This window comes from Heterocephalus glaber, unplaced genomic scaffold, assembly GCF_053883595.1.
Source record: "Heterocephalus glaber isolate CG9 unplaced genomic scaffold, H.glaber_assembly_v1.0 deba00001594, whole genome shotgun sequence".
Taxonomy (NCBI): domain Eukaryota; kingdom Metazoa; phylum Chordata; class Mammalia; order Rodentia; family Bathyergidae; genus Heterocephalus; species Heterocephalus glaber.
This window is the reverse complement of record NW_028258369.1, coordinates 4,379,811-4,398,523: the sequence shown is the minus strand read 5'-3', so window position 1 is coordinate 4,398,523 and position 18,713 is coordinate 4,379,811.

Below are 18,713 nucleotides of genomic sequence, written 5' to 3'. Positions count from 1 at the left end.
TTTGCCTCTTCCACTTTCTCTTCAAATTGCTAAAGTAAAATTCTTAGAGTTACTGCTTATTTATTGACCTAAGATTCCTCTTTCTCTGTCTTATCTCTGCATTTATGCTACCCAGTTTTATATCTTGGCCTAGGTATTTTTTCTTCCTCTCAAGCTAATCCTATTTTTAATTATTATTTGAAGATATTAGCCTCAGAGTGTCATGTCTTCTAGTGTGTGGAGGGCATGGTAGTACATGTGCAAGTGTTGAAGCTTGAAGGATAGAGTGTATATCATGTTGGTTCTATGCTTATAAAAAAGAACTACTTTCTCTCGTACTGGATATTACCTAATGCTGAATATTGACCTTTCAAAATCTCTTATACTCATGTGATTAACTTAAATAATTTTGGTGGGATTATACCAAATACTAGCAGTTAATTAGTTTTAGCTATGTTGTGCCACATATGTGACAGGCACATATTTAATTCTTTCAATAACCATGAAATAGAAATTCAAATGACTATTTTTAAAATGAAGGAAAACAGACTCACACAGGTTAATTAGCTTTCCAAAGGACACATAGGTTAGAACACAGGTATCTGAATTCCAGTGACCATTCTTTTTCTACTAGAGCACATAGTTTGCTTACTGTTTTGATAACAAAAAATGCTATGACTTCTGTTAATTAATGGGTTTGATGATTTATACCATTATGAGATAGGCATGAATAGGTTTGATGATTTATACCTCAAAAATCTTAATTTACATCCTCAGACAAATGCTAACATTTGTAAATATTGCTCAGAAACACCTACAAGTGAAATACGTGGAGGAAATATATTATGAATGCTGTGATGCTATGATCTTTAAGGAGATAGTGCCCAAGAAAATCTATTATTCAGGGATATCTTAGATTCACTTTGGGAAAGTTAATGATTTTTTCACTGTGACTGCACAAGAGTGAATGTTACCTAAGTTTGGCTACAATTGAAGACTGAATGGTATAGAACTTTGAATTCCTTTTTAGTTTTTCCAGCATTATTAACAATTTTGAAATCAGTCAATTTTCTAAAAAGTTATAATATGACCATTTAGAGAAAATACAAAAATTAAAACAGAATTTTAATGTGGAACTAAAAAATTCAAAGTGGAATAAATGTAACATATTTGCAAAAAAAACCTCATTAACTTGTAATAAATATTTTGTTCATTAAAACAAAATAACCAAGGAAATGTTACAATCTGAAATAAAAAGAAATAAAGGATTTTCTTTATTTTTGTGGCAGATTATTAGTATGTGTGTATTCTCCTAACACTCATATCAAATTAATGATTAATAGCATCAATTGTTACAGTGAATTGCTCTGTTTATTTCTAAAATCAAATAGTTATTGTGAAATGAATTGCAGTTCAGTTCAGAAAGAGTATTTCATAGTGCTTTGGGGAGCTAATATAGCTATTTCTCCAGCAAAGATTTAGCATTTCATAAATTGAATTAGAGATGCCTTTAAACTGCTATGAAGAAAAGATACTCTTGATGGCAGTAGAATTCTTGTCATAGACTTTCCAAGGCTTTCCAAGTACATAGCATTATTTAAATTTTTTCTTTTTCTAGTATATGCCTCTGCTATGTGGGCAGCTGAACAACACCTATAAGATTAGCCCCCATTAGGAAAGGAGCTAGATTAGAGTTGCACTTTAAAACAGTAACAATTGATAAACCTCAGTTATGCAAAGAACTGTCAGCATGTGTTTATTTTAATAATTTTGAAACAGTGACATTCAAATTTCCATTTCTGAGTGTACTCACTCCAAGTCCACCCTCACACATGGAATTCCTCTAAATAAACTCAGTGCTGGCAATCATTTGACTCATCAGCAAGTATTTCTTCCTGCCTGACACTAAGTGGGTGCAATGGAGGATAGAATAATCTTTAAATCTCATGGAATACACATCTGCTGTCTTTGCTTTCTGATTCTTTTGTCAGTAGCATAATTAGAAATAAAAAATGTATTCCTACACTGGTAGAGAAAAGCTGTTTAATATACTTGAGAAAGAATACAATAATCTAATAAATAATCATACTAATGAAGCATTTCAATATTTCTGTAGAATTTTTGCTTTAAATGGACAGGAGAAAATTTTATATGGAAACTCAGCAAATTCTTTAAATTTTAGTATTTCTCTCTTCCTGAAATTCTTCTTTCCCTTGCCACTGCATCAGTCTTCATAATTTTCATGATACCTTTTAAGACAACCCTAGACTATATTTATTTATCTCTCCTCTGAATCTGTACCTTTGAATGTATATTACATACTTGGTGCTTGTTTCAATAGTCTTAAAAAATCCTATCATCTATCACTTTATATAGATTTATAAAAATGCTTATGAATTTGGTTTACATTTCCAATTAAATTATGATTTCCTAGATGGGGTTTGTGTTCACTTATTCTTATTAGCTTTAAATTTTACATGGTTCATCCTTAATGGTTCTTTGGAATTAAACTCTATTTTCTTAGTATTTTATAATTTATTTTTAACAAACATAAAACATAAAAATTATACACATAAGAGTAATCATGTAATGTTTTGATAAATATGTACATTACATAATGTTTAAATCAGGTTAAAGACATGTTCTCAACTATTTATCATATTTTTTGTTGAAAAATTTAAAAACCCCTTTTTTCTAGCTTTTTGTGTGTGTGTGTACCGGGGATCGAACTTGGGACCTTGCGCTTGTGAGGCAGGCGGCAGCACCACTGAGCTAAACCCCCGGCCCCTATTCTAGCTTTTTGAAATGTACAGTGTGTTATAATCTATAGCAACCCTACTGTGCAATAGTACACCAGATTTCCTATCTAACTGCACCTCAAATGGAGAGATTCCAGGATGAACAAAGAAGATTTATATAATTCAATAACAGGGAATACAATTGAAGCATTCAAAAACACCTATCAATTAAGAAAAGTCCAGGGCTGGATGGATTCACCACTGAATTCTACCAGAACTTTGGGGAAGATGTAACATCAATACTCCTCAAAATCTTTAATGAAATCAAAAGGGAAGAAATACTCCTAAAGGCATTCCTGAAAGCTAGCATTACTCTGATTCCAAAACCAGAAAAGGACACAACCAAAAAAGAGAACTATAGGCCAATTTCTTTAATGAATATAAATGCAAAATCCTCAAGTTATGGTCAAACAGAATGCAACAAATCCTATGTCATGACTGAATAGGTTTCATCCCATGGATGGAAGGATGGTTCAACATATGCAAATCAATAAATGTAATATCTCTCATAAACAGAAGCAAAGATAAGAATCACATAGTCATCCCAATAGATGCAGAAAAAGCCTTTGGCAAAATCCAATATCCATTCATGATAAAAATCCTGAAGAAAATATTTATAGAAGGATCTTATCTCAATCTCATACAAGCCATATGGCCAAATTTACTTCCAACATGATATTAAATTGGGAAACACTGAAAGCTTTTCCTCTATAATCATGAACAAGAGAAGGATGTCCACTATTATGATTCCTATTCAATATAGTACTCAAAACATTGGCCAGAAAATCAGGCAAGAGAAAGAAATAAAAGGGATATATTCAGAAAAGGAAAAAGTCAAAATTTCATTATTTGCAGATGACATAATCCTCCATATAGAACACCCAAAAGGTTCCACCAAAAGACTCCTAGAATTAATCACCATATTCAGTAGCATTACCGGATATGAAATCAATACACAAAAATCAATAGCATTCATGTACACCAGTAAGGACCTCACCAAGAAATAAATTCAAAGGCTTACTTTTTTTTTTTTTTGGTATCAGGGGTCGAACTTGGGACCTTGCACTTGTGAGGCAGATGGCGGAACCACTGAGGTAAATCCTCGGCCCTACCAAGAAATAAATTCAGAAAGCAGTACCATTCTCAATAGCATCAAGTAAAACTAAATATTTAAGAAGTAATCTATTGATCGATGTGAATGACTCCTACAAAGAAAACTACAGTAACCTGAAAAAGAAGATTGAAGAGGACATCAGAAAATGGAAAGACATCCCCTGTTCCTGGACAGGCAGAACCACTTTTGACAAAATGGTTTTACTTCTCAAACTGATACACAGATTTAATGCAATCCCAATCAAAATACTAACAGCATTCCTGAAATAACTAGGGAAAAGAATCCTAAAATTTATATGGAACCAGAAGAGCCCCAGAATACCAAAAGCAATCCAGGCAACAAGGGCAAAGCAGGAATCACAAGTCTGTACTTCAAGTTATAATACATAGCTACAGTGATTAAAAAAAAAAAAAGAGTACTTTATTGAAAAACAAACATGTTGGTAAGTGCAACAGAATAGGGGGTGTAGAATCAACTCCAGACACATTCTGTTATCTGATTTTTGACAAAGGGGCCAAAATGGAGGAAAAATAACCTCTTTAACAAGTGGTGCTGGGAAAACTGGTTATCCATACACAGATTATATCTAGACCTATATCCTTCACCAACTACTAAACTGAAATAAAAATGGGCAAAGATCCAAGTGCTAAATAGAAACAATCTGTTGGAAGATGAAGTGGATAAAACTCTTGAAGACATAGGCATAGGCAAGAACTTTCTGAACTGAAACCCAGTTGCACAAGAAATAGTACTAATAATCAACAAATGGGGTCATATCAAATTTCTGTACAGCAAAAGAAACAACCCACAGAGTAAAAAGACAACCTAAAAATTTTAGGAAAAAAATGCCAGCTTCAGACTAATGTACAGAATATATAAAGAACTCCAAAAAACTACCCCCCCCATAAAAGACCCAGTCAAACAATGGACAATTGAAATGAATAGGCACTTCTCAAATGATGTACAAATGGGGTTTTCATTGATGGGACACTTTCAATTATGGATTCAATCTTGTTACTTGTTACTGTTTGTTCAGGTTTTCTATTTCTTCATGATTCAGTCTTGGTAAGGGATATGTGTCCAGGAATTTGTACATTTCTTCTAGATTATCAAATTTGTTGACATAAATGCTTTCATATTATTTTTTGTATTTCTGTTGTGTATGTTGTAATGTCTATCTGTTCACATTTCATTTTATTTATTAGAATTTTCTGTCTCTTTTCTTAGTCTAGTTTTCCTAGCCTTATCTATTTAGTTTTTCTTTTCAAACAACCAAGTCTTTGTTTCATTTATCTTTCTATTTTTAGTCTCTATTTCACTTGCTTCTTCTCTGATTTTTATTATTTCTTCTTTGTATTAATTTTGGCCATGATTGCTTCTTGTTTTTCAAATTTGTGAAGGTGCACTGATAAATTATTTGACATCTTTCTCCTATTTTTATATAGATAGTGATTGCTACAAACTTCTCTATTACTATTATGTTTCCTATATTCCATAGTTCTTGGTATGTTACGTCTCCATTTTCATTTAAGAAATTTTTAGATAGATTCAATGTGGCTGAATAGAGGAGGAGCCACATTGGAGCTACTCAGAGAAAGTCAACTAAAAACAAAGGTAATTGTAAGAAAAGGAGCAACATACATCCTGCTGCCAAAATCAATCTGAAGTAAGAGAATTGTAACTGCCATTCTGGGAAGTTCTCAAAAACTGACAGACTGCAAAAGTATAGCCAAATCAACCCACATAGGATAGATCTGGGATATAAGACCCCTTGCCACTTTTGCTTTCCTGCAAACAGAAGATGCTGCAGCCTGGCAACAAATTTCACTGACACACAGAGTGGCAAGTGACCAGAAAGCAGCTCTGTCCCTGATGGGCCACATTTTTTTTTTTTTTTGGTCTGTGCAATAGTAGCTAAATGGAACCTCTAGCAACAAGGTTAGGGACTGCAGTAATGAAAGTAGTGAGTGGAACAGCAGGACCCCTCCTGCCCTGTGACCAGAGGGTGTGAGAAAAGGATGTTGACATGTGGGATTTAAGTAGCCTTGAGCAGAGGTGGGACAACAAGTGGGAAGGCACTACTCCCCTCCCCCATAGACAGGAGATCGAAATGGGACTGAGCATCCTTGGGCTGACTCAGTAACAGTGGCAGTGGCAATGGCAATGTGTTACCAACAACACTCCACCTACCCTGGAATAAGCAGAGTGAGAGGAGAGACACATGCCAGTGAAGGCTGTGCAAGGACTGGGAGGGGATAATTGTACACAGGACTGGGAGCAGCCTCAGACTGTCTCTGTCTGAGGATGACACACCAAGTGGGAGAGTGATGCAGAGACAAACAGGATAAGGAGACATGGGTGGGCTACTAAGGGACATAGGGAAAATTCCTGGCTGAAGATTGGCTCCAGCCTCCACATCTGAAGGCTAAGATCAGCCCCAGATCCAGCACTAATCCTACTGAACACTTGCTGGGGTTTTCCAATACAATTTTGGGCCCTGACTTGGACACTACCACAGAACTGTGAACACAAGAGACATATTATTGGGTTTTTAAAATTTGTTTTGTTTTCCTTCTTTGTTTATTTTGTTTTCCATTTCTTTTGGGGGTTTCTTTTTTTCTTTTTTTGTCATTTGTGTTTTTACTTTTATTGTTTGTTTTGTTTTGTTTGTCTATTTCTTCAATTGTATTTCTTGATTTTTTTGATTTTTTCCTGTGAGAGAATAGTCTCTAGTCTTTCTGTTTTGCTTCAATATTCTTTTGCTTTCTACTCCATTCTTTCCCTCCCATCGTCTCTTCCAGTTTCTCAAAGCTTGTGTGATCATTCTTTACCCTTCAACCTTGTTTCTATGATATTTCTCAAAATTTATCTCTCTGTTTGTCTCTTATCCCTCTAAACTCCCCCCCCTCCCCAAAGTAAAATCATTCTACTAAGGGGAAACTCACTGCATAAAATTTCCTGGTTTATGTTGGATTTTGTTATACAACTGTAGCTCTTGCTCCTATAGTTAAAGGTACCAAAATAATAGATACCACAGTTTGTCAGTTTCTAGGCTGTGCTTGATGCTATTGTTATTACTAATTATCCTACTTTAACCAGAATGTCATACCTGTTGTAATCAGTTGTTCTTCCTTGTATGACAACAGTTATTGTCTGGGGTCATACTCATAACCACAGTCCAATGCCAAAGAACTGGGTTCTGAGTCAAATAGCAACTTCTCATCCCTAATAAATAGGGGACATAGAATCTTGGGACAGATACAAAGACAAAGAGCCAGGTACATGGAGAAGATATCTCAGAGGAATAGACACTTCCTAGGGAAGCCTTGATACTAATGATAAATCTATCCACCATAAGAAATTTACAAGCATCAAAACAGAAAACAAATTGAAATTAAAGAATAGGAAATGACAAGACATAGAAGCAAAATGCAACCCCAGACCTCCAGCCCACCTGGGACAAGCCCAGGGGAAAACAAGATAAAGGAAATCAGAAGCCACCTACCTGAATTTTTTGAAATGATAGCAGCATAAGTAAAATACAAAAACAGATGCATGAGGCTATAGGGAAAATCAGATCAGAAATAATTTCTCAGGTAAAACAAGGGATGATAATCAAAATGAAGGACTTGCTCAGTGAATATAGGGTAGAAAAATAGGGTAGATTATAAAAATAGAGGCACTTAGGAAAACAATGAAAACCATGAATTCCCAACATAGGAAAGATGGAACCCATGAAACAGAGTCAAACAAATATCCAGGAAATTAAAAATTTCAATGAAAGTATTTGCAACTGTTTGAATCAAGGTGAAGACAGAATATCAGATGTAGAAGAAAAGATTGCAGTTAGTGACCATGAAAAGAAAGATTTCTTTAAAAATAGCAAGGAAACATGAAAAAAAATCACTCCAACAGCTGCAAGATGATGAAAAGAAGAACAAGATAAGATTGGTTGGAGTCAATGAGAAGAGGGGGGGGGCATAAATGACATAAAAGATATGTGCACAAAAGTAATGGCAGAAAACTTCCCAAACTTGGGAAAAGGATTTGACATACAAATAAGTGAGGCATATAGAGCTCCAATTAGCCATGATCAAAATAATCTACACCAAAGCATGTAATAATCAAGATTCCAGAAATTCAGCACAAGAACAGAATATTAAAAACTGTTAGAGAAAAATCACTTATAAAGGAAAGCCCATGAGAATCACACCAGACATTTCAACACAAACACTTAAGGCAAGAAGAGATTGCTGTGAAGTATTTAAAGTCCTGAAAGAAAACAACCTCCAACCCAGACTGAAGTACCCTGCAAAACTATCTTTCAAAATCTATGGAGAAATAAGTTAATTTTATGATAAAGAACAACAGAAGAAATTCATGACCACCAAACCAGCTCTACAAAGCACTCAGAAGACTATTAGAAAGAGATAACAAAGATAATAATTTTAAGAATACCAGTAGAAAGAAGCCACCAGGCAAGGCAAGCAATTAAACAGAGGAGAAAGTTAGGGAACCAACAACAGAAAAATAATATGACAAAGCTAAGCCAATACATATCAGTTATAACCATCAATGTAAATGGTCTCAATTCATCAATCAAAAGAAAGAGACTGGCAGAATGTATCAAGAAACAAGATCCAACCATTTGCTGCATAGAAGAAACACACGTACCTCCAAAAAAATTCATACTTTGAAAGTCAAAGGATAGAAAACAATACTTCACGTTACAGGACCTTGGAAAAAAGGCAGGGGTAGCTATTGTATTTGGAGACAAAGTGAACTTCAAGCTTCATCTTCTAATCCTTTGGTCTGTTTTTTGTTTTGTTTTTTTTTGTCAGTACCATGCTGATTTTACCACAGAAGCTCTGTAGTATAATTTCAAGTCAGAAATTGTGATGTCCTCTGCTTTGCCTTTGTTTCCCAGAATTGTTTCTGCTGTTCTAGTTCTCTTGTTCCAAATGAATTTTAGGATTGTTTTCTCTAGCTCTGTGAGGTATGCTATTGATATTTTGATTGGGATTGCATTAAATATGCATAACACTTTTGGGATTATGGCCATGTTTACTATGTTCATTCTTCCTACCATGAGCAAGGGATATCTTTCTATTTTATGATATCCTCTTTGATCTCCCTTTTAAGAGTACTGTAGTTTTTAATGTAAAGATCTTTTGCTTTCTTTGTTAGATTGATTCCTAAGTATTTAATTGTGTTAAGGCTGTTTTGAAAGGTGTGGTTTCTCTAATTTCTCCCTCAGTAAGTTTATTATTTATGTACAATAATGCTATTGATTATTGAGTGTTGACTTTGCATCCAATTATGTGACTGAATTTGGTTATTAAATTTAGAAGTCTTTTGGTGGAGTTTTTGGGGTCTTCTATATAGAATATCATGTCATCTGCAAATAATGATAATTTAACTTCTTAATTTCATATCATTATTCTTTTAAATTTTTTCTTTTGTCTCATTGCTCCAGCTAATGTTTCCAGAACTATATTGAATAAGAGTGATGATAGTGGACCTCCTGGTCCTGTTCCTGATTTTAGAATGAAAGTTTGCACTTTTTGACCATTTAGTATGTTATCTGTTGGTTTTTCATAGATGGCTTTTGTTCTATTGAGATAAAGGCCATCTATTCCAATTTTCTGCAGGTTTTTTTTAAAAATCAAGAATGTTTACTGGACTTTGTGAAATGCTCTTTCTGTGTCTATTGGGACAATCACGTGATTTTTGTTCTTGATTCTATTGCTATAGTATATTACATTTATTGATTTGTGTGTGTGTGGAACCATCCCTTCATCCCTGGGATGAATTTTACTTGGTCGTGGTGTATAAATTTCTTAATGATTTGCTGCATTCTCTCTGCTAGTATCTTATTGAGGATTTTGCATCTATGTTCATTAAGGAGATTAGCCTGTAGTTCTCTTTTTAGGTTTCATCCTTCTCTGGTTTTGGTATCAGAGTAATACTTGCTTTCAGGAATGACTTTGGGAGTATTGCTTCAATTTCTTTTTTTGGGGTGGGTGGGTACCAGTAATCAAACTTGGGACCTTGTGCTTGCGAGTCAGGTGCCAGAACTACTGAGATAAACTCCTGGCCCTTCAATTTCAATTGTACTAAAGAGTTTAAGGCATAATGGTATGTCTTCTCTAAATTTCCTGTAGAATTCAGCAGTGAATATGTCAGGACCTGGGCTTTTCTTTGTTGGTAATTGTTTAATTACTTCTTTAGTTTCATTGACTGACATTGGGTTATTTAAAATCTTTATAGCTTCTTGACTCAGCTTTGGGAATTCATATGTATCTAGGAGTTTGTCCATTTCTTCAGTGTTTTTCATCTTATTAGAATAAATATTCTCAAAGTAGGTATTAATGATCTTCTGTATTTCTACATGATCCATTGTGACTTCACCCTTTTCATTCCTAATTGCATGGATTTAAATCTTTTCTTTCCTCTTTTTGATAAGGTTCACTAAGGCTTTATCAATTTTATTTCATCTTTGAAAGAACCAACTATTTAATTCATTGATTCTTTGTATTGCTTTCTTAGTCTGTATTGCATTAACTTCTGCTCTGGTCTTTATAATTTTCTCCCTCATATGAGCTTTGGGCTTGACTTGTTCCTCTTTCTCTAGAATTTTGAAGTTCAATATTAGGTTGTTTGTTTAAGCTCACTCTGTTTCCCTGATGTGAGAGTTTACTGCTATAAATTTCCCTCATAGGTCTGCTTTCATTACATCCCATAAGTTCCAGTATATGGTATTGGTATTATTTAATTGTAGATACTATTTAATTTCTTCTTTAATTTCATCTGTGACCTATTGTTTGTTCAGGAGGGTGTTATTTAATTTCCATGTTTTTATTCAGTTTTTGTGGTTTCTTTTATCACTGATTTCCAGTTTCATTGCACTATCTTATAATATGCATGGGACAATTTCAATTCCTTTGGATTTACTTATGCATGTTCTATGAGCTAGTATGTTGTCTATTTTGGAGAAAGTTTCACGTACAGCTGAGAAGAACATGTATTCCAATGTTGTGGAGTGGAACACTCTATAGATATCTAAGTCTGTTTGTTCAGAGGTATCTGATATTTCTTTGTTGATTTTTTGGTCTAGTTATCTGTCTAATTGTGAAAGTGGGGTATTGACATCTCCCATAACAGTTGTAGTGTTACTTACTTGATTTTTCATATTCATTAATATTTATTTTATATAGTTGTGTGTGCTCATATTTGGTAGCTATATATTTATGATTTTTGTCTCTTCCTCTTGGATTGTTCTCTTAGCAAGCATGTAGTAACCTTTTTTGTTTCTTTTGATCAGTCTTGGCTTGAAATCCACTTTGTGTGCAAATAAAATAGAAACCTCTGATTTTTTCTGTTTTCCTGTCACATAGAGAATTGTTTTCCATCCTTTGACTTTCAACCTATGATTTTTTTTGAATTAAGTGTGTTTTTGTATGCAGCATATTGTTGGATCTTGTTTCTTTTGATTGGCGAATTGAGACCATTTATATTGATGGTTGTAAATGATATGTATTGAATTATCCTTGTCATATTATTTTCCTATTGTTGGTTCCCTATCTTTATCCTCTGTTTAATTGTTTGCCTTGCCTGCAGGATTCCTTCTATTGGAATTCATGTGATTGTTGTCTTTGTTGTCTTTTTCTAAATATCCCTCAGAACATTTTGAGTCCTGGTTTGGTGGTCATTAATTTCTTCCAGTGTTTATCATGAAAGTATTTTATTTCTCCATCAATTTTGAAAGATAATTTTGTGGGGTACATTAATATGGGTTGGAGGTTGTTTTCTTTTATAACTCGAAATACTTCACTCTGAACTCTCCTTGAATTGTTTCCATTGAGAAATCTGCTGTGATTCTGATGGTTTTTATTTATAGGTGACTTGTTTCTTTTCTCTAACATCTTCTAGTATTCTTTTCTTCTGTTGAATTTCTGGAATCTTGACTATTGTATGCCTTGGTGAACTTTTTTTTCTGATCATGGCTAGATTGATTTCTGCATGCTTCACTTATCCTTATGTGAAATTCTTTTTCCATGCTTGATAAGTTTTCTGCCATTACTTCTCTGAACAGGTTTTTATGATCTTTGTGTCATCCTCTTATTTTTCATTGTGATCAATCTTATGTTATTTTTGTTTGCATCATTTAGCAGCTGTTAGTTTGATTTTTCGTGGTTCCTTGCTCTTTCTAAAAAGTGTTTAATTTGATGGTCGCTAACCACATTCCTGTGTTCCAGGTCTGATATCCTGTCCTCACATTGGTTGATTCTACTGTGTATTCTTTAAATAGATTTTTAAAATCAAGGTATCTGTTTGAATCTGTTCCATGGAATCCAGTTATTCCATATATTTGGCATTCATAGTTTCCATCACCTTCCTAAGCTCCTCTATTTTTAAAAATCTGTATCTACTTTAGATTCACCAACCATGTTCTTCATTAACATCATCATCTCTGTAGTGATCTATGAAATTATTTTTGATTTGATTTTTTTCTAGAAACTCATTCATCTGCTTTGTTACTTTTGCTGCTACTATTTCAGAAAGTTTCACTAGGTGGCTTTGATCTCTTCCACCTCATTGTACACTAGATTTGCCTGGATGAGCTGGAGTATGTGGTTTCATCTCGTTTCTGTGTGTTTCTTCTTTTCTATTTTTAAAATTTGTTTTCTAATTGATGCTTGTAAATTGCTTAAGGTAGGTAGCTTTATTACCAATATTGAGACCTCCTGAAGAAATGACTACTTTTCAGAGATGTTTTTTAGGTGTAGCTGGCTTTCAGCTTTTGAGTCTTTCCCTAAATACTGCCTCTTTAATTAATTAGGAATGAATTAATCTAGCCTATTTTATCTAGGACCCAGTTCTTTGGTGCTGGAGTATGGTATTGTTTATGATCTGCAGCCAGTTTCAGTATTGGCATACTGATCACAACAGCTACAACACCTTGGCTAAAGTAGCACAATCAGTAATAAAAATAGCAGCAAGTAGCTGGGGATTTAGCTCAGTGGTTCTGCTGCCTGCCCCACAAGCACAAGGACCCGAGTTTGATCCCCAGTCCAGTACCCCCCCCAAAAAACTGTGGTAACTATTAATGTGCCACCTTTAGCCATAGGTGCAAGATTTATAGTTAACAGAAATCTATAAATTTACATAATATATACCTAATACTTGTTATATGTTATACAATGTATATGTATAATATATGCATGATATATGTACATATACAGTGCACATATGTACACATATATAACATAATATACACACATATATCAAATATATATTTATATAACAAATTCTAAAACAAATAAGAAATGTACATACAGTAAATATTTTCTCATTAGGGTGACTTTACACTTAAGGGAGAAAACTTCAATTGGATAAGAGGAAAAAATAGCAAAATAAAAGAAGAGAAAGAGATTACAAGCAAGGCTGAAGGACAAAGGAATATTACTCAAGCTTTGTGAAACTGGTGAAGAAGACAGAAGGGAAAGAAAGAAGGATAAAACAAAAACAAGAACTAAACAGAACAAAAAATCGAAAAACAATGTTAACATTCATTAAAAACAAAACAAACAAGAAAAAAGAAAAAAAAAAAGGAGAGGGAATTTTAAAAAAGAGATTTCTCTGTGATTTCAAGCCTGTGGTTATATTCTGCGGTCTACAGTTTTGTGGTAGTGTCCAATTCACAGCATGACTCTGCTGTCATTGTTAGACAAAGGAGGCATGCAGAGCCCAGATGCATGCTGGATGATACCAGCAAGTCTGCAGTAGCATTAGGGTGGGATACTGGATAATCCCAGCAATCCTGCAGTAGAAATAAGACAGGGTGCCAATTCTGATGCTTTCAACTCCAGAGAAGTTCAGACTGACCCTGGCCTTTGGTTGTGGAGTTGGGGCCTGAGTTGTTCAGCCAACAACATTCTGAGTATCTCTTGCCAGCTTGACCTTGGCTCCCTGACACTAGATGACTCCAACAGTTATGCCTCAGCCAGTTACTGTAACCCCTGGGATGTAGCCTCCCCATGGCTGCTCTGAGTCCTAGGTTCAATTGTCCCCTCCCTAAAATGGTGTCTGGCCAAGCATGCTCTCTAGGGGACTCTTGAACTGGAGTCACTCACTAGCTGTTGTAGCTTACAGCATTCACTGCTTCATTCCTCCCTGAAGGTCTCTGGAGTCGCCCACCCTCACTGTGTTTGTAGATTGAAACTTTCTCTCTTACACTGCAAGCCAGAAGTCCAAGAGAATGTGCCATTTGCCACCTTCTTTTTCTCTATTGAGGTCAGTCACTTCACTTTCCATGTGGACTCCACTTTTCCCTTCAGATCCTTCCTGGGTCCCCCAGATCCACTTTCCTTTTTCTTTTCTTCCCCGAGTTATATATTCCATTGTCTGGATTGCAAATCTTAGAGTCTGATTTGCTGCTCCACCATCTTCCCAGCAGTCTCGAGCATTTTCTTGTAGAACAGGTCTGGCAGAGATATATTTTCTTGGCTTTTTAACAAAAGTCTGCTTTATCCCTCCTTCATTTCTTAAGGGGAACTTTGTTGGATGTAGTATCTTTAGTTAGCATTTTTTTCCCTTCAGCACTGTGGAAGTTTCATGCCTTTCTCTCTTGGCCTGTAAAACTTCTGTTGAGAAGTATGTCATCAGGAAAATTGGAACATCCATTTTGTTATGTACTTCTGTTCTCTTGCAGCCATGAAACTCTATTTCTTTCATCTGTGAAGCTTAATTATAAATTGTTTTATGGGTAGAATTGATGGAGTTCAGTTTGACTGGTGATCTTTGACCTTCTGGTATCTGGATAGTTGTATAATTCTCTTGGTTTGAGAACTCATTATTTATTTGTATAAGCTTTATTTTCTGTCGATATTTTCATTCTTGACCCCCAATAGCCCACACATTTGCTTCATTTCCTTTCTATAACCTTTCTTCATTTTTCTGCATTCTTTTTCTTCTTAAACTATTTTTAATAACTTGTTTCATAGCTCTGTAATTCTTTCTTCTTATTGATCTATCCTGCTATTGATTACATCTACTGCATTTTCAATTTTGCTGAGTGTTTTTCTCAGCTCAAGATTTTTTTGTTTCCATCTCTTCATTAAATTTATATTAGCATATTCAAGCATTTCTCTATTTTCTTCAAGCTCATTAGTTTTCATTAAAATGGTTGTTTCAGATTCTCTATTTGAAAATTCTCCCATTCTGGTTACTACCTGGTCAATTTCTCTCACTATATTTTGGGTACCAGGTAAGGTCATACTTTTCTGAAATCTCTTGATGTTTACTGGCAGGCACTGTCATCTGGGCATTATTTATTCCAGTCTTCCTAACCTAGCTTTGTTTGTGCCTGTCACGCCAGAAATTCTAAGATAGCTGCTTATATAGTCTGAGCCTATTCTCACTTTCTCTTTTTCATTACTGCATGAGGTGCAGGCCCAGATTTCCCAAGAATCTTTTATTGCTGATCTATTATTACTTCAGTACTAGAGGGCAATCTAAACTTGGGTTTGCCCTATATACACTGTTGCTGTATGAAGAAAGAAATAGCCAAGTGCCTAGAGTTAGTTGTCTGTCCACACAAGCCTCTCCCTGGGCCAGGACAGGCACACATGTCTCACCTCCAATTATTGGCTTGTGTTCAGACACTGCAGGATTCTATCTGATGGTGGACAGAGTCACTGTGGATGGACCAGTACCAGACACTTCTGTCACAATTGTAGCCACTAAAGCCAATGAGCTGTGTTCCACCTGAAGCCAGTAGCCCATCAAGACCAGCATAACTCTAGGTTAGAACCAAGGCCCACATTTCTACAGGGTGCCTATAGCTGAAATGTACTTGTAGACTAAGACTATCATTACCAGACACAGGTGATGTTAGCTGAAATATGAGTGTAATAGACTGGAGCCACATGTCATTCTCTGGCACTGGAGTGGGTCCAGCATCCCCATTCATAGGCAGTCCTGGCCATGAAGGCTCTTAGGTTCTGCTCAGTGTTATATTTCACCAGCCTAGCACTAAGTTTTGGGGCAAAGTATTATGCTTACTTCCCAGTCCTACCTACAGTGAATGAAGTCTTGTACTAGACTATGCCACCTAAGGTTGGGATGATTTTGGTGAAAGTAGTCCCTTGGCCACATAGGCTTATGGTAAACTGGATCATGACTGAATGACACAGCCAAAAGGACCTACTCAATTGTGGGGGCACAGCAGGGCTCATGCTGCAATTGACAGTTATGCAAGCCAAATAATTTCATCTAGTCCTCTGGAGTGCTGGTCTCTGCTTAGTATCAGTTCAGTTCTAGAGCCTCATCTGTGAATAATGGCCCAGTAATAGCTGTGCTACCCAGGATTGGGGTATGGATAACAGAGGCAGTGTCTTGGCCACCAGAGCTGATGCCAAGCTGGGTTACACCTGAGTTGTATAGCTGCAGAAGCCAGCACAATCTTGGGAGGAATGTGCCCTGGACTCACTTAAAAAGGGGAACAGATGCAAGAAGATACTCAAGTCTTTCCTGAAAACTCACAGGTCTCTACTTGGTGCTGGAGCTGGGCTAGGGGCACTGTTTGTCAGCTCCAGTTTGTGTATGGGGTCTTCAGTTCCTACTGGGTGCTTGGTGTCACTTTGAGGAGACTGACGTTGGATACAAAAAAAGCCCTGTGCCAGTTTTTATGCTCTGCTCCACAATGGGCACAGCTTTGTTCTCCTTTCTGCTGCCCTTTCTGCTTTCTTCAGCACCTCTTTTCATTTTGTTATACTGAAAGCAGGCACAATGATCTATCACCTAATTTTCTTAGCTCTTGAAGGCAGTTTGGTGTGTGAATAGCTGTTCTATTTGGTGCATCAGTGCAGAAAGGACTTACTGAAGATGTTAGCCACCATCTTGCTCTGCTTCCTCATTTATTTTTGAAAAAATAATATAAGCAGTGCCAGTGATCTCAGTCTTGGTGTAAATTTATATCAACTTGTTACAATCATTAGGAATAGAGAGCCTTTCATCTTATAATAGAATCAAAGGGTTGGACACTTTTAGAGGAGTTTTGTGTATCAGTAAACGTGTTTTTTTGTTATCTACTGTTGTAGCCTAGATTATTTGAAACCTTCTAATTATACTTTTATTGTTCTATATATAAAATTTATTGTAAAAAATGCATTATCTTTTATTCCATTGAATTTGATTTTTTTTCAGTAGTGACTAGAATCCATCCTAAAATCAGTGCTAACCAATTTATCCAGTCATTGTCTATTTTGTATGTGAATACAGTACTTTATGATTGGAAATTCTCCCTTAAGTATCTTCCTGTTTTTAATCTTTAACTCTTAGTACAGCTATGCATGTTTTAAGTTCTTTAAGACACTTATAAATTTAATTAGTTCACTTAACCAAAAGTACATTCTAGAGCATCATCAAAAAGTGTTCTAAAGCCAGACACTTACACAGTGTTCTTTGCTATGTCAAGCAAGTTTTCAGAGGTAACTCATAAATGACATTTAAAGTCAGTAAATTCAGGGATCACATTAAGACATCCTACAAATTTAAAGATGGCAGATATTGAAACACAGAATCACACAGATAGGACATATGTATGTGGATAAAGCAACAAATTCTAGGAAATTCAGACTGTCCCAGGTAGTGTGCTATGTATGATTGTTATAATTTAAAAAGAGAGTGTACTGTTCGGGCTTATCAGTCACAAATGATTTTTTAGACAATTTATTGACATATGTTTAGATTTCTATTCTGAGAAAAACTCTGCAACCAAACATGTGTAAATAGGATTTTGATGTGTGAAAAAATATTCTCATTATGGTTAGAGAACACTAGATGGCATAGGTATGAATGGAAATGTTTAGAGACAGAACTAGTTCATTTGCATATACTGTAGATAGTCAGACAAGGTCATGAAAGACATAGACCTTGCTCTATGTTCCTCAGTGGAAATCAGAATCTTGAGTGAGGGGTGCAAAGAGAAAATTGTAAATTATCCAAGAAATTCTATGATGTAAGTGTAGAAAGAAAACCAAAGGCAATAGAGAATACAGCCTCCTAAGTCATTCTGGGTAAAGCAGTAAGGGCTTCTAAATAGAGGCCATAACTAAGGGCTGGAAAGCTTCTTGGTATATTTGGTATTGATTTTGTTTGATTATAAAATTATGAGAGCATTATAAAGTATAGAAGATGAAATAATCATAAACAAGAAAATACAAATTACCTATGATTTTATCAATCAGAAACACATATTAGTAATAATTTAAAACATTTTTTGCATATTTTTTATTGATACAGGATCACCCTATGTAGTTCAGGCTGAGGTTGAACTCACTATGTATCTCAGGCTGGCCTCAAACATGCAGTGATCTTCCTGCCTCAGCCTCTCAAATGCTGGGATTACAGGCATGCACCTACACACTTGGCTCCTTGCATATATTTTAAATGGTTGATACTTTTATTTTAAATCACTTTTATTGGTATATTTTAGGTATACAATATAATGACATTCATCATGGGAAATTTGCACCTTTACATAATCTCTGTTGGTTCTTATTTTTCCCCATTCATCCACCCTCCCTCCAACCCCCCCATCCCTCCCTATTTACAAAGACTTTGTTTCCATTTTTTCATTTTCTCTTATTAATCTCATTCCCTTCTTTCCTTTCCCCTACCCGTCCCACTTCCCCTTCCCCTTTGCCCTTTTTTCCTCCCATTTCACATTATCTATTATAACTTTTACTCCTTATTTACACTTTCAGTTTCTCACACTAAACTATTTGATATTTACACATGTGTGTCCTATTTATTTC